This window comes from Rhinolophus sinicus, chromosome 17 (assembly GCF_057876585.1).
Source record: "Rhinolophus sinicus isolate RSI-liver-muscle chromosome 17, RSI-T2T, whole genome shotgun sequence".
NCBI lineage: Eukaryota > Metazoa > Chordata > Mammalia > Chiroptera > Rhinolophidae > Rhinolophus > Rhinolophus sinicus.
This window is the reverse complement of record NC_142517.1, coordinates 138431573-138443862: the sequence shown is the minus strand read 5'-3', so window position 1 is coordinate 138443862 and position 12290 is coordinate 138431573. Positions and strand designations below refer to the sequence as shown.

The window sequence follows — 12290 nt, the reverse complement described above, 5'->3', positions numbered from 1 at the left end:
CTAAAGAGACTGCCCACAAGACTCTGCTCCATAGAGTTTCTTCCCCCAGAGTGTCTGATTCTTGTCCTTTTTTCAGGCTAGAATTTAAACCTTTCTTTCCACTCACTCACTTTTTAATGTTTACATGCTTGTTTATTGGCTTTATTTGGTCAGAGTTGGTTTTTCTGTACTTGCAAACAAAGGATCCCAGGAAAAACATCCCCGATGTTACCTACCAGATCACTCAACATGGGCATGGCTAGATTATCAATTCATTTCATTTCTTATAAATTAGAGTCTTTTTACTCTCTATAAAACTTTGGAATTTGAGCAAAATTTAAATTTAATTTTCTTGCACCATGCCAATTGCAATGCAGAATTCAGAAATGGTGTAAGATTCTGAATAACATACCACGCCAGAGAAAGGCAGAGGCGGGGTCCCAGGGATATGTTAAAAAATAATCTAATCTGAGCGTAGGATTTATTTTGCTAATTGAAGGGATGACTATAAAGGAGAAAGGGGTAAAGATAAAAATCAATCGAGAAAATGTTAATCACTAACCTGTGATGACTTAAGGGATGTGAGAATAGACATTTTAAACATACTTAGGTGTAATAATTGCATTATGAGTACATAAGGAAACACTCGTTTTTCATAGTTCAACTCTGCTGCTACATAAATACGTTCCCACTGGAAAAAATATTATGCTTGGTTTTTTGGATGTATACTGTTGTATTTAGGGTAAAATAACATGACATCAGGATTTTCTTTAAAAATATACCAGCAATAAAACAACATCAAAGAAATCATGAAATCTAAAACAAGTGTAGCAAACATGTTGATGACTTCATGTGGGGGTGCCTTATAATAGTAACATTCTTTCTCCTTTTGTGTGAAGTTGGCAATTGCCAAAATAAAAACTTTAAAAATATGCAGTGAAACACCTTTAAGAAGTTAATTCTTGTGTGTATGTATATTCTTGTACTGACACTTGGATCCTGCCATCATTTTAGAAAACTCTGTGGAAACTGTATCTTTTGGCATTGGTTTTCATCCCATCTTTTGTAATCTACTCAGTCTAGGATTTGCTTATTGGTGGAGACCTGCTGACAGTAAATCATTTTATTGAGCTCTGTTTTTGAAATATACCCCCTCCACCAACATGCCCATCTACACCTGAAGGAAAACCAAATGGTAGAAATGGAAAATGAAGAAGGAAAAACCTATGACAAACTAACTTAATTTTTGTGCTCCACCTTTTTAAATACTAAAATAATATGCCACCAAAAGATATTTTACTAAATGTCCTTTAGGGAAAAAAAAATACTCTTCAGATATTCAAACATACTATAAAGATGTAAATGTACCAGATTACCGAATACTAGAAGTTTTTACTTTACCTGTGATGTTCAGGTATTTTTAAAAACCTAAAGCTAGCCTGGTAAAACCCTATTTTATTTTTATTGCTTCTACTTTTTAATAGCAGCCAACCCTGGAGAACAAAATGAGTCACTACCCAAACTATGAGAATGCTGGTATGAACAATTGCTGTACATAAATTAGACCATAGTACTTCATAATCTTGCTTGGGTACAGCTAATATAGTCCATCCCCTTGATTTCTGCAATGTTTACTATAATAATGAACAATTTGGTTAATCTACCTGTAAAAATTGATTTTGTTTGTCCTCTAATATTTTGTACTAATAAGAATTTCCCTTTAAAACATAGCTGGTTCTGCCTCATCAACCTCAGACTTTCATTTTAGAGTGAATCTTCTAATTATAAAACCACCCGGTGACAGTCTGGACAAAAATGGCACTCTGGTTAACACTTACCACAAAAGAATATGGATGTCTGAGTTTATACCAATGCACATCCCCCCCTAAAAATGGGGAAACATGTAGCAGTTAGTCATAGTATCATTGTATATAAAACATTTTGATACAGTCTTATTATTTCAGTATGCTAGAGACAAATGTAACTATCCAGAGAGGAATCTATCAGCTGTTAAAGAAGGTCGGATAGTGTTATGTGAATTAATTTTCAGACACAATTAGATGTTGAAAAGTTCTGATGATAGGCGACACCAATTGGCATTTTCTCAAACATTCTCCTAAAAGAAAAGAGGGAAGTTTGATAACATCAAGATCGGCTTCCCTTTTGTAAAGTTTTCTTAAATCATAACTCCTTTTCTATAGGAACAAAAGCAGCATGGCCCCATTTCAAAATGGAGACAAATAAATACTAAATAGAACTTAAAGAGATTTCAATGAGTCCGTTTCACGTAGTTCTTCTACTTGACTGCAGGAATGTTATGTAGATTTGTTCAGGAATTACTGAAAAAGCAACAGGGAAAGAGTACAGTGCATTTCTTTCTTTCGTTTTTTTTTTTTTTTTTTTTTTTCTACTTAGTCTGTGAACTAAAGGAAAGGTGATGTGTTAAAATACAAAAAAAAAAAAAATGTTGTTAACTGTACTCTACTCATGGGAGAAGCAAACTGCAGCTAGCTTGTATTTGTTTATTTCCCCTTTGTTTCAAAAAGAAAAGATTTGCAGCAGCTATAAAGTTGGTAAGTAAGGGCATGGTTACTGACAAAGGAATCTCTGCAGTGCTTGAGGACCCATGAAAGGAGGATTTTCCCTGCCCCTTCTTTATGTGAGTGTGTAGCTCTCAAACAGTGATTTTGAAATGGTGCAATAGCAAAAACTGGCCTCTGCTGTGAAAGAAAAGGCTTCAGGGGTAGATCAGCCAATATTATAGATCAGTGCCCTCTGCAAAATATATGGTGTCTTTGAAAGTTCTTCCATCATTCATTCCCTCCATCAACACTGTGTGATTCATCCTTCCCATCGGTGTTGGACCCAGGTGTTGAGAGCAGAACCGAAAGCACAGAGAGGAGGGATTCTCTCTGTTTCAGCATTGCACAGATCAGTGCAGGAATGAATTAGCAATATCAGTGACTAATGCCCTAGAAATTTCATTGGTGCATTTAAGGAGTGAACTTTAAGCAACAACTAGAAAGAAGTAATCAATCCACTTTGTACTGTGTCAAGTTGAGTTTAGTAGGGTTGAGGTAGAAGTAGTGCCTTAATCAGGGTTATTCTAAAAGTACAAAGTATGTGTATTGCGTGGTGAACATGGAAAGAGGAGTCTGCTCTGACTGTAAGTTCTCTATAGGGGACTGGAATGTAAAGGAAATGAAACCAAAATTCAAAAACAAGTCCGCTAAGAAAGTCAGTGTCTGTTTAAGTGACCCCTTCTGTTCCACAAGGGTGTTCGTTCTGCCATATAGTCCTGGAAAGTTGGACACATGTCCCACCCAATCCCTTTTGGTACGAATGCAGCACTGCCAAAACCTCTCTGTGGAGAACGATGTTAGATGAGGACTTTCATTCAGGCTCCTTACTTTCTCAAGTTTTCTTCTTTGGCTACTTGCTCTTGTATTTGACTTGGAGGGAAAAAACAGTAAAGGAAAACATCATGTTTGGTTCTCTTTCAAGCTCTAAAATAGCCTCTTTCCATTCTTCCTTTTCCTCTCAGATTTTTACTGAGGCTTCGTGCTCATCAATTGTTATACTTTGGAGAGAAAATGAGAAAGAAAAAATAGATGATAATATGAGTAATTTTAAGTGTAGGCAAGTACAAAAACTTCTTGAAAATACACTTGCGGTCTGTATTCTTATTTTAGATTTGCCCCTGTTAACATCTTCTCAATAAACAGGTGCATACAATTCCCCAAGCTGTCACTGTTGTTTATTTAGCCTGTATGCTTCAAAATCTACTGATGGATGATACCCAACCAGCTTGAAGCTTGACTTTCAGAAAACTGGAGGCTGGAAGTCTTAATGAGACTTTCTTAAAGTGTAGTCCAATGGGTTTGTTAGAATAGGAGCGTATCTCTCAAAGATACCATAAGAGTATCACATTTGTTTGTTAATTTTAGTTCAGCAAATAGGAAAAATGATTATGAGTAATAGCTCTCAGCTTTCAGATCGTTCTTTTCATGTTCAAAGTGCTTGACAAACATTAATTAAATCACTGGCAGTCAAAGTAGATAAATATGTTCTCTGTATGTGTATAGCTGTACCTTCCATGCACAGTCTTCTAAATCACATCATTGAACATCAAACATTTTTCTGCCATCTGAACTTGGTTGGCTGACACTGATTTCCAGCAACAGATAATTACTGGAAGGGCTAATCACGAAGAGAGATTATGTAAGCTTTCTTAGTTTTAAAACAAAAACACGAATTTATCCTTGATAAAAGCTATAGGATGAACCACGGTATAAAATGTTTCTGTCTCCAGGCCAGAAGGTAACAATGACAAAGCAAATTCCTTCACATAAATAGTGCTGGACTAGCTAAATCCTAATTCAAAGAGATCATTTCATCAACAGAGAGTACATTTTACGCTTCCTGGGCTACTGATGTTTTTGGCCCCATTAGCACCAAAAAGAAGGCTTTTCAGGCTAAATATGGTGTTGATTTCAGTAATTTGGTAACTGTTCATTAATGTTAGAAATCCTTGGTCACTACTAACTTGAGAAGCATTTGGGCCAGCCAATTAAACATAGTAAATTTCATGATTATTTTTAGAATAACTTACGTTTCTTTTTCCTTCATTGAATTTAATGAAGCTTTCAAAACCACCCCACGAGATTAACTGCTCCCAATGGACCCCAAAACAAAGTAGATTCCAAATGAAAAAGAGTGCTAATAGCATCCCATTTTTCAATAACACCTAACAATTTAACACACTCTACCCACCTACATCAGACGATTGGGAGAAGGCATGCACGTACATGTGTGGACCCCACCTAGCCAGAGTCGGGCTTGATTTCCTTGAGAGGCTCAAGCTGCGTAGTAACGAATAGAGGGGCCTTCAGTTTCTCCTTCCATTCTGACTGCCACACTTGTCTCGTCTGTTTCCAGAGAAAGAGAAGTACTCATTAATTATCTTGCAATTTGCTGAAAAAAGGAACATCTAATTCAACCGAGCTGTCTCTTTGGATAGACTTTACAAAAGTACCAATTGGAATCATGATAGTTTTTCAGGGGGATCTCTCAGAGTGGTATTTATTTCTCTTTTATAGAAGTGGTTACCTTGTATGGCTGTAAGGCTAAAATCTGAGAGATTCCTCTTCCTGGCTAATGAAAACCTGGAGTTCAGTAAGATTATGATAAGTGCAGGATGATGCTCATAGCCCACATGGTTTAGTCCTGACAGGTGGCAGTAATGGATCCATAGCTGACAGTACTACACCTGCCTTACCATTTCTACTGTAAGACTCTTGCCACATCCCAGGAGTAAGAGTGCACTTTCTCTGATTGCATTTAGAGCAGGGAGTCATTCATGTGACTGATTTTTGGCCTAGAAAAACATATTGTAGGTCTCTACAGTATAAAGTTTGTCCTCCCTTTGGTCAGTATGGAGACACAATTTTAGACCTGACTGGGAACGTTTAAAGGGCTTTAAAAATGGAATAGTATGCCAAATGTAAATGGCCTTAAACGTAAATAAAATGAACACATGCTTTGTACATTTTGAGTTGTACTGATACTTGTGGTCAAAGTTCACTGCCTCCATTTCCTCATACTTACCACTCCTATGGAAACTCTCCTCTTAGGGGTCACACATCGCAGCGTTTTTGTCAGCTATATTAGTTTTTACTTAATGCTTATTTTCCTTGACCTTTTTGCAGCAGTTGACACTGGACTCTCCCCAACCAATACCACCTACCACCCACCCCTCATAAATACCTGATCTCCTTTTTTGTCTTCCTTTCTCATATTGTCACTATCCACCTCTACCTCACATCCGCTCCTGCCCAGATTATCACACAGGCTTCCCATTTGGTCTTCCAGATCCTAATTTCTCCTGTCTTTAATCCAGAATGCCAGTGACTAATCTTCCAAATATCCATACTTTAGCCTCAAAATCTCTTCTTATCTACAAAGCCTTACTTACCTCTCCTGTTTCATCTCCTTTACTTTCCTCCTGGCTCTTTCTACTCCAGAAACACTTGCCCTCTTCAGTCTCTAACATACAAAGCTTGACCCGTTTTTAGGGCTGTGTTTACTCTCTGCCGAAACTGCTCTTCTCCAGATCATCTCATGACGGGCTATTTCTTTCATTCAAATCATTTTTTAAATGTTCCTCAGAAAGGTCTAACTTACTCGCCGGATACTCATTTTGAAAGCTCACATTTTATTTTCTTCAGAGCAATTATTACTATTTGGTAGTTGTGTGTTTATTTATTCCTCTCTGTTGCTCCCAAATGGAATGTATGTTCCATGAGTGCAGGAGCCTCTTATTTTACTGCTTTACCTCCAGAACCCAGAACAGTGAATAAAGACTAGTGAAAATTTGTTGATGATGAACACTATCGATTATATCATTTCCATTCCATTCAACCCCATCCCTAACTATTTCTATACAAGCACCCTTTACAGTCCACATAGGTTGTTGTCACTGTCTATGGAATTTGTTTCCTGTGGTGTCAGGTGCTTGACCTTTTTTCTCCAATGAGATTATAAACTTCGGAAAGGCAGATACTTTTTTAATACTTTTCCAGCCCTTCAGGCCTAGCAGAGTGCTGAGCAGCATTTGGTATGTATTTAAAAAACACTTATTGATTTATTTCCAAACTGTAACATTATATACTGCACCACTGAGCACTTTTACATCAGTAGGGCTGAAACGGAAATAAAAATAGGTCGACCATAAAATACCAGCATAAGGGCCCACGACAGCTTTCTTTCTTAGCTTCCAATTTGAGTAGCAAATTAAAGTGTTCTGGAATGAGGATGTGATGAATAGGACGGTATGCCTTGGGAAAATACCTTGCTTTCTTCTCCAGGAACTCAGAGGCTGTACACTTTGAGTGCTTCTCATCTTTCTACACTAAGGTGCTCAGGTCTATGGATATTGTTATTCACTCTTGCTACGATCCTAAAGTCATCTTGGTCTTCATAGTTTACTTTGAGCCCTACATATACTCACTGAACCCATCTTGTTCTTAGTGCCATTTATGCCTACATTTCTTTTGAAATTCCACTTGCTACTTTAGAACCTAACAAGCTTAGGTTATGGTCTCCTGTCTCATTTCCTCTCACTCTCCCTCCCCAGTTCTCCTGCCAAATCCACTCAGAATGATTTCCTATTAGGTGAAGTCTAAAATTTTCAGACTGAAATTCAGGTTCTCTATCAATGATTCTACCCTATCATTTCAGTTTGGTTTTCTATTGTTTCTAAAGTGAACCTCCTGTTTTAATTCATCTGATCACCTAATTTTTCCCCATTCGTAGCTTGTCCATTTTCTTCTTAGTGCCTTTGTTCAAGTAATTTCCCTTATCTTTTTCCTATCAGCGAATTCAAATTCTGCATTTCCTTTTTTGTCCTTTTAAGAAGTATTTCTTTAATTTACATGGATAATTTCCAACTTAGGATTTGGAATTTACCATTGAATCCTTGGTTATTAATGGTGAATTGTTTATCATTTTTTCATAGTTTCCACCCCAGTCATGTGTAATTTTCTTGACAACAGGAACTTCATATTTCTTATAATCATACGCACCTCTTGGCACCTCCTAGGATAAATGTGTTTGGTTGGGACATGGCTCCAGAGGTCTGGCCAAAAGTACCATTACAGAGATGAACCCTGACCGGGTGAGATGGAACTTGTGCAACAGGAATCCTTGAAACCAGTGGGACAAAATGGCCTCTGACAGCAATACCTTCCTACTTAATGTCAAGTTCAATTTCATATATCACTCAGACCATAAGGTAAAACTGCAAAGTCAAAGACCTCTGATGTTGAATAACTCGATGTAACTTGTAAGTATAAGCCAGATGTTGGCAGGTATGTGAGATGAGAGCTGAGCTTCAATCCTGGCTTTGTTTCCAATTAGTCTGGGTAATATTGAGCAAGCAATTTACCCTTTCTGGGCGTTAGTTCTTCATCTGTAAAATGAACAGATTAGACGCCAGATGATATTAAGGACTAGATAATTCAATTATAAAATCGCATGATTCTATTTCCAAATCAATGAAATAGCTGCCATAGCCTTTGGAGTTTTTCATATACTTATTCTGTGGGATAAGATTTACTAGTTTATGTGTAGTTAGGAACCCTTGCTTTCACCTTTTGGCATTTACACTTTCCTTTTTCCCAGTTTGTGTTACAGTGGATAGACAGACAGATGGTTTATTAGGCTTGTAACGCTGTTCAATTCACAGTGATTTTTAACCTCCGAAGGTCCATGTAGGGCCTGGATTTTGTTTAGAATGGAAGATAGTTTTAACTCAATTTAAGGATAATAATGTTTATTCGCATAATTTAAACCAACTTGTGGATGTAACTCCAAAGGCCTAATCAGTTTCCTTTATTTTGGTATGTTTCTTAACTCACTTCCACATCACAACCTAACTCTTCCAAGTTGTGGTTTTTAAAATTACGTTACCAGACTTCCAGTTACATTTGTATGTTTGACCTTCTCCCCACTCATTTAACTCACAACGTCATTCCAAATACAGAAACCTTTCATTCAGAATCACAGGAATGACACAGTCCTCACTTTACAGGTAAGAAAACAAGAGACCTACAAGTTCCTGGTGCTCTTTCTACTATGTAGTTTCTAAATAAAAGCTAAAATGAGGTTAGGTTGCAGGGAAAACCCCCAAATTTTCGAAGTTTAAGCCCCATTAGACACATCCATTCCTTGACAATTAAGTGTCAAAAGTACAGAAGGAATTATGCAAGTCAAAGATGATCAGCACTGCAATCGCTTTGCGTTGTGATTTGTAATTGCTCAGTGTGACTCTTCATCTGAGTGGGACCGCGAACATGTAACTGTCGAGCACCCAAACTGCATCTGAAGCGTGTGGAGTAGAGCAGTCAGAACCGCAAGGACGCGCAAAACATGGGTAAAGGAAAGCCTGTTAGGAGGGTTCCAACAGGGGCCAGCGCGGGGGGAGAGAGTTACGGGGGAGGCAGAATTAGGGCGCATTGGCGCAGCCCGCGCCGAGGGGCGAGCACCGCCGCAGGTACAGGTGGCGGGGAAGGAGGCGGCTCCGGCAGGCCAGGCAGAGGGAGAGACCAGCAGGAAAAAGCCGAGGAGCGAAGACCTTTCAGAAGGAAAGAGAAGACGCCAGTGCGAGCATAGCACACGCCTAGGGGTTTGGGGAAAGTACGAAACAGCTGAAGGGGCAGACGGGGGGTGGGGGTGGGGGTATGTTGACGAGGGACGGGAAAATGCGTGTGGGGAGGTGGGAAGCGAAGCGAGGCCCTCGGAGTAGGCAGGTGAGGTGGAGGACAGTTGCCCGGAGTCCACTGTGCGAGGATTGGGCGGGCGGGAGCATAGACTGAATCACGAACCGCGCGCCCGCAGCGTCCGGGCTGCGCGGAGGGCGGAGCTTTGAGTACGTGGGCGGGGCGAGGGGCGGGGCCGGCGTCTGATGCGCCTCAAGGCCACGGCAGCCGCGGGTCGGGAGGGGCGGTGGCGGCGGCCGCGGGGGAGGGGCGCGGCGTCAGTGCGTCGCCGGCTGGGCCGCGCTGGTGGCCAGGAGGGAGAGACAAGGAGGAGGAGGAGGAGGAGGTGAGTAGACTCCGGGCTGGGGAGCCTCGCGGGCCGGCTGGGGAGGCGGGGAGCGCGGCCCCTCCCCTCTCCGGCGCCCGCCTAGCGGGGCCGCGCGGCGCGGAGTTCCCAGAGGAACGGCGGCGGCGGCGGCCGTGGCGGCGGCGCTGGGAGCCGGGGCGGGGGATGGGGGGGCGGAGCTGAGGGCCGCGCGGGCGGCGCGCTTCCCGGGCGCAAGCGCTGCGCTCTCCGCGCTGCCGTCGGTCTTGCGCGCCGTGCAGGTCACACACTTCGGTGCTGCACGCTGGCCATTTTCTGATTTCGTTTTCTTGCTTTTTGCACGTCGTGCGTTCCGGCTTTCCCCGGCCCGAGGCGCCGCCGGCGAGGGGCGGATGGGGCGCGTCACCCTCGCGCGGCGAGAAAGGAGGCCGGGTTCCCGGCGTGGACCGCAGTAGGCGGAGGGGCCTCCTCGCCGACCGCGGTCCTGCCGGGCCCAGGTTCCTTGCGACGCGCGCCCTCGGGCCTTCCGGGAGAGACCTTTTGCGCCTGGCCCCATGGTCGCCCTCGTCAGCTCCTCCCTCCCCTGTGTCAGAGACTAAAGACCTCACTCAGCCCAGATTCCCTCCTATGAGGATCCGGCATGTACTTATTCCGACCAGGATCCAGGCAATCTGTTCCGGTGGAAAGGTTCTCTGAATTTAAGTCACGTAAATCCAGCCATGTACCCAACAGCGAGGTTGCAGTACTACATTAATTTAGTCTTTAGTCCCGAGGGCGTTTATTTTTTTTCCCCCTCTGCCAAATACAACTTTTAGAGTCTTCTGAGAACTGTACTGCTTTAGATTGTCTTTGAGATAATTCATGAGTTAGCGCCTTGAAGCAGTGTGACTGGAGGTTCAAAGAGGAGGCTTTACACTTTTTCCTCCACCTGTATCACAGTTTGAAATGGAAAACGTGAGTTGATGATTTTCCACACGAGGTGGGTTTCAGAAGGCAGCCTCCGTGTGCGGTGGCTTGCCGTGGTTGTTTGGTGTTACCCTTGAAGTTGATTTTAAAGCTCAACCTAGTGCTCAGGTAAAGGAGCTGCTGAAAAGAAGTTCGGTATAATTCAATAGAGCCATTTTATTGGATTCTATTAACCTGTTTAACCTTAAGCTAAAGCATGGCAGGAGTATTATGTAGGAACCCTACGTACCAAGTTTAGTATTGAATTTTAATTAGGGCATTCCAGATCTGAAGTGGAATAGATTCTCAGCTCCCATGACTTATTATTTTATATTTTCCTTACGCTTTTATATTTAACGAAACAGTTTTAGTATTGAGGGTTGGAGGAGTACCTTTTGAATCATGCAACTTTCTTTGAAAACTGAATAGGTAAAATCTGAACCATGATAAATGAGATAAGGTAGGAAATACATTTTATTGCATTACCACTTTGCGAAGTTAATATGGCTTCTTTACTCCTGTTTTGAAACCATGTTGACATTTTAATCTTGTGGACCACAGAAATACAGAGTTTTCTATTTGTAAGGGACTTGGACAGTTGAATCCAACCCCATTATTTTACAGAGAAATTAATCAAAGCAAGTTTCTTGAAGAGATTTAACAGAAGCTGAATAGAACTAAGTAGACTTAATTAGCTAGATACTTAAGTAGATAATTCAGACCTCCCCAATGGATAGTCTTGTACCAAAATTTGTTATGATTATGGTAGCTTAAAAAAACCCAAACAATTACTAAATTTTCAATTACTAAGTTTTTCTGTTTTGAGTAATTGCCTTAATTTGTGATTTGGACCCACTATTTATAGTTAAGAAATACTTACATTCTATACATTGAAACAGTACTTTCCAATTTGTTTGAATTTAGTAATTTTTATTTCAAGAATGTTTACTCATATTCTTGATTCTGATAGTCTGTCAGTCCCAGGAGATTGGCATTTCAAGAGTCTTAGAATTGTGGTGTCTATAACCTTTGTATTAATTAGGAACAAATATTGTATACACGTGTAGCAATTGAATTCCAGCATCCCTAGCATCACTTTTATTAGTGGTCCTCATATGCAGTAGTCTGAAGTCCTTACTGGGGTGGGGTGAATTCTTTGCATCTCCCACACTACAGCGTTCAATTTTAAAAACAAAATGTAGGCATTTAATAAATATTTCTTGTGTACACTTTCCCTGGTGGGAGCTTAATAAAAGATGGACCATGTCTTACCTGTGTATGCCTTGTGTCAAATGCAGTGGGCACTCTAAATGCTTGTGGTCCTGGGCTTAATCATAGTTAGGAACATGGCAGAGTGGCCTGGAAATCATGAATCATAATATTGTAAACTTGAAATAATTTTTTCTGTTACTTTGTTGAATCAGATACTCTGGTAGGCTGAGTTCCAATATTGAAAGAAGTAGCAGGTATCAAATATTTTAGAAAAAATGGGGAAGAAATTTAACATTGAGAATTTTGTTCTTTAACATACGTTACAGTGAAATTGGGAAAGGGCACCATTTAAATCTTTTCATAGAACACCTCAGTTAAGCTAAAATACTATGAGTTTTCCACTGGAGCAAAGTTTGATAACCATTAATTGAGGACCCAAATTGTACTGCAGGGCAATTTTAAAGCCTTGGCTTCGCTTTATAAGGATATATTTTTCAGCATATAGGCCTTGTAAGAAACATAACTGTAGGAGTTCAGACTACCTTGGCAAGCTATCCTGAAATGATGTTTTA

The 12290-nt window shown here is 40.7% G+C and overlaps 1 protein-coding gene across 5 annotated transcripts in view; it reads left to right on the top strand.

Moving 5' to 3' along the window:
* Window positions 1-9459: 9459 nt before the first annotated feature.
* The window catches only part of QTMAN (queuosine-tRNA mannosyltransferase), a 363467-nt gene continuing 360636 nt past the window's right edge, over window positions 9460-12290 (top strand). Inside the window, exon 1 of one of the 5 annotated variants that reach the window (XM_074335850.2) lies at window positions 9460-9582. The gene's annotated coding sequence lies outside the window, so the exon portion shown is untranslated. The remainder of the gene's footprint in view (window positions 9583-12290) is intronic. The other 4 variants (XM_074335875.2, XM_074335844.2, XM_074335842.2 and 1 more) reach the window with 4 other exon arrangements.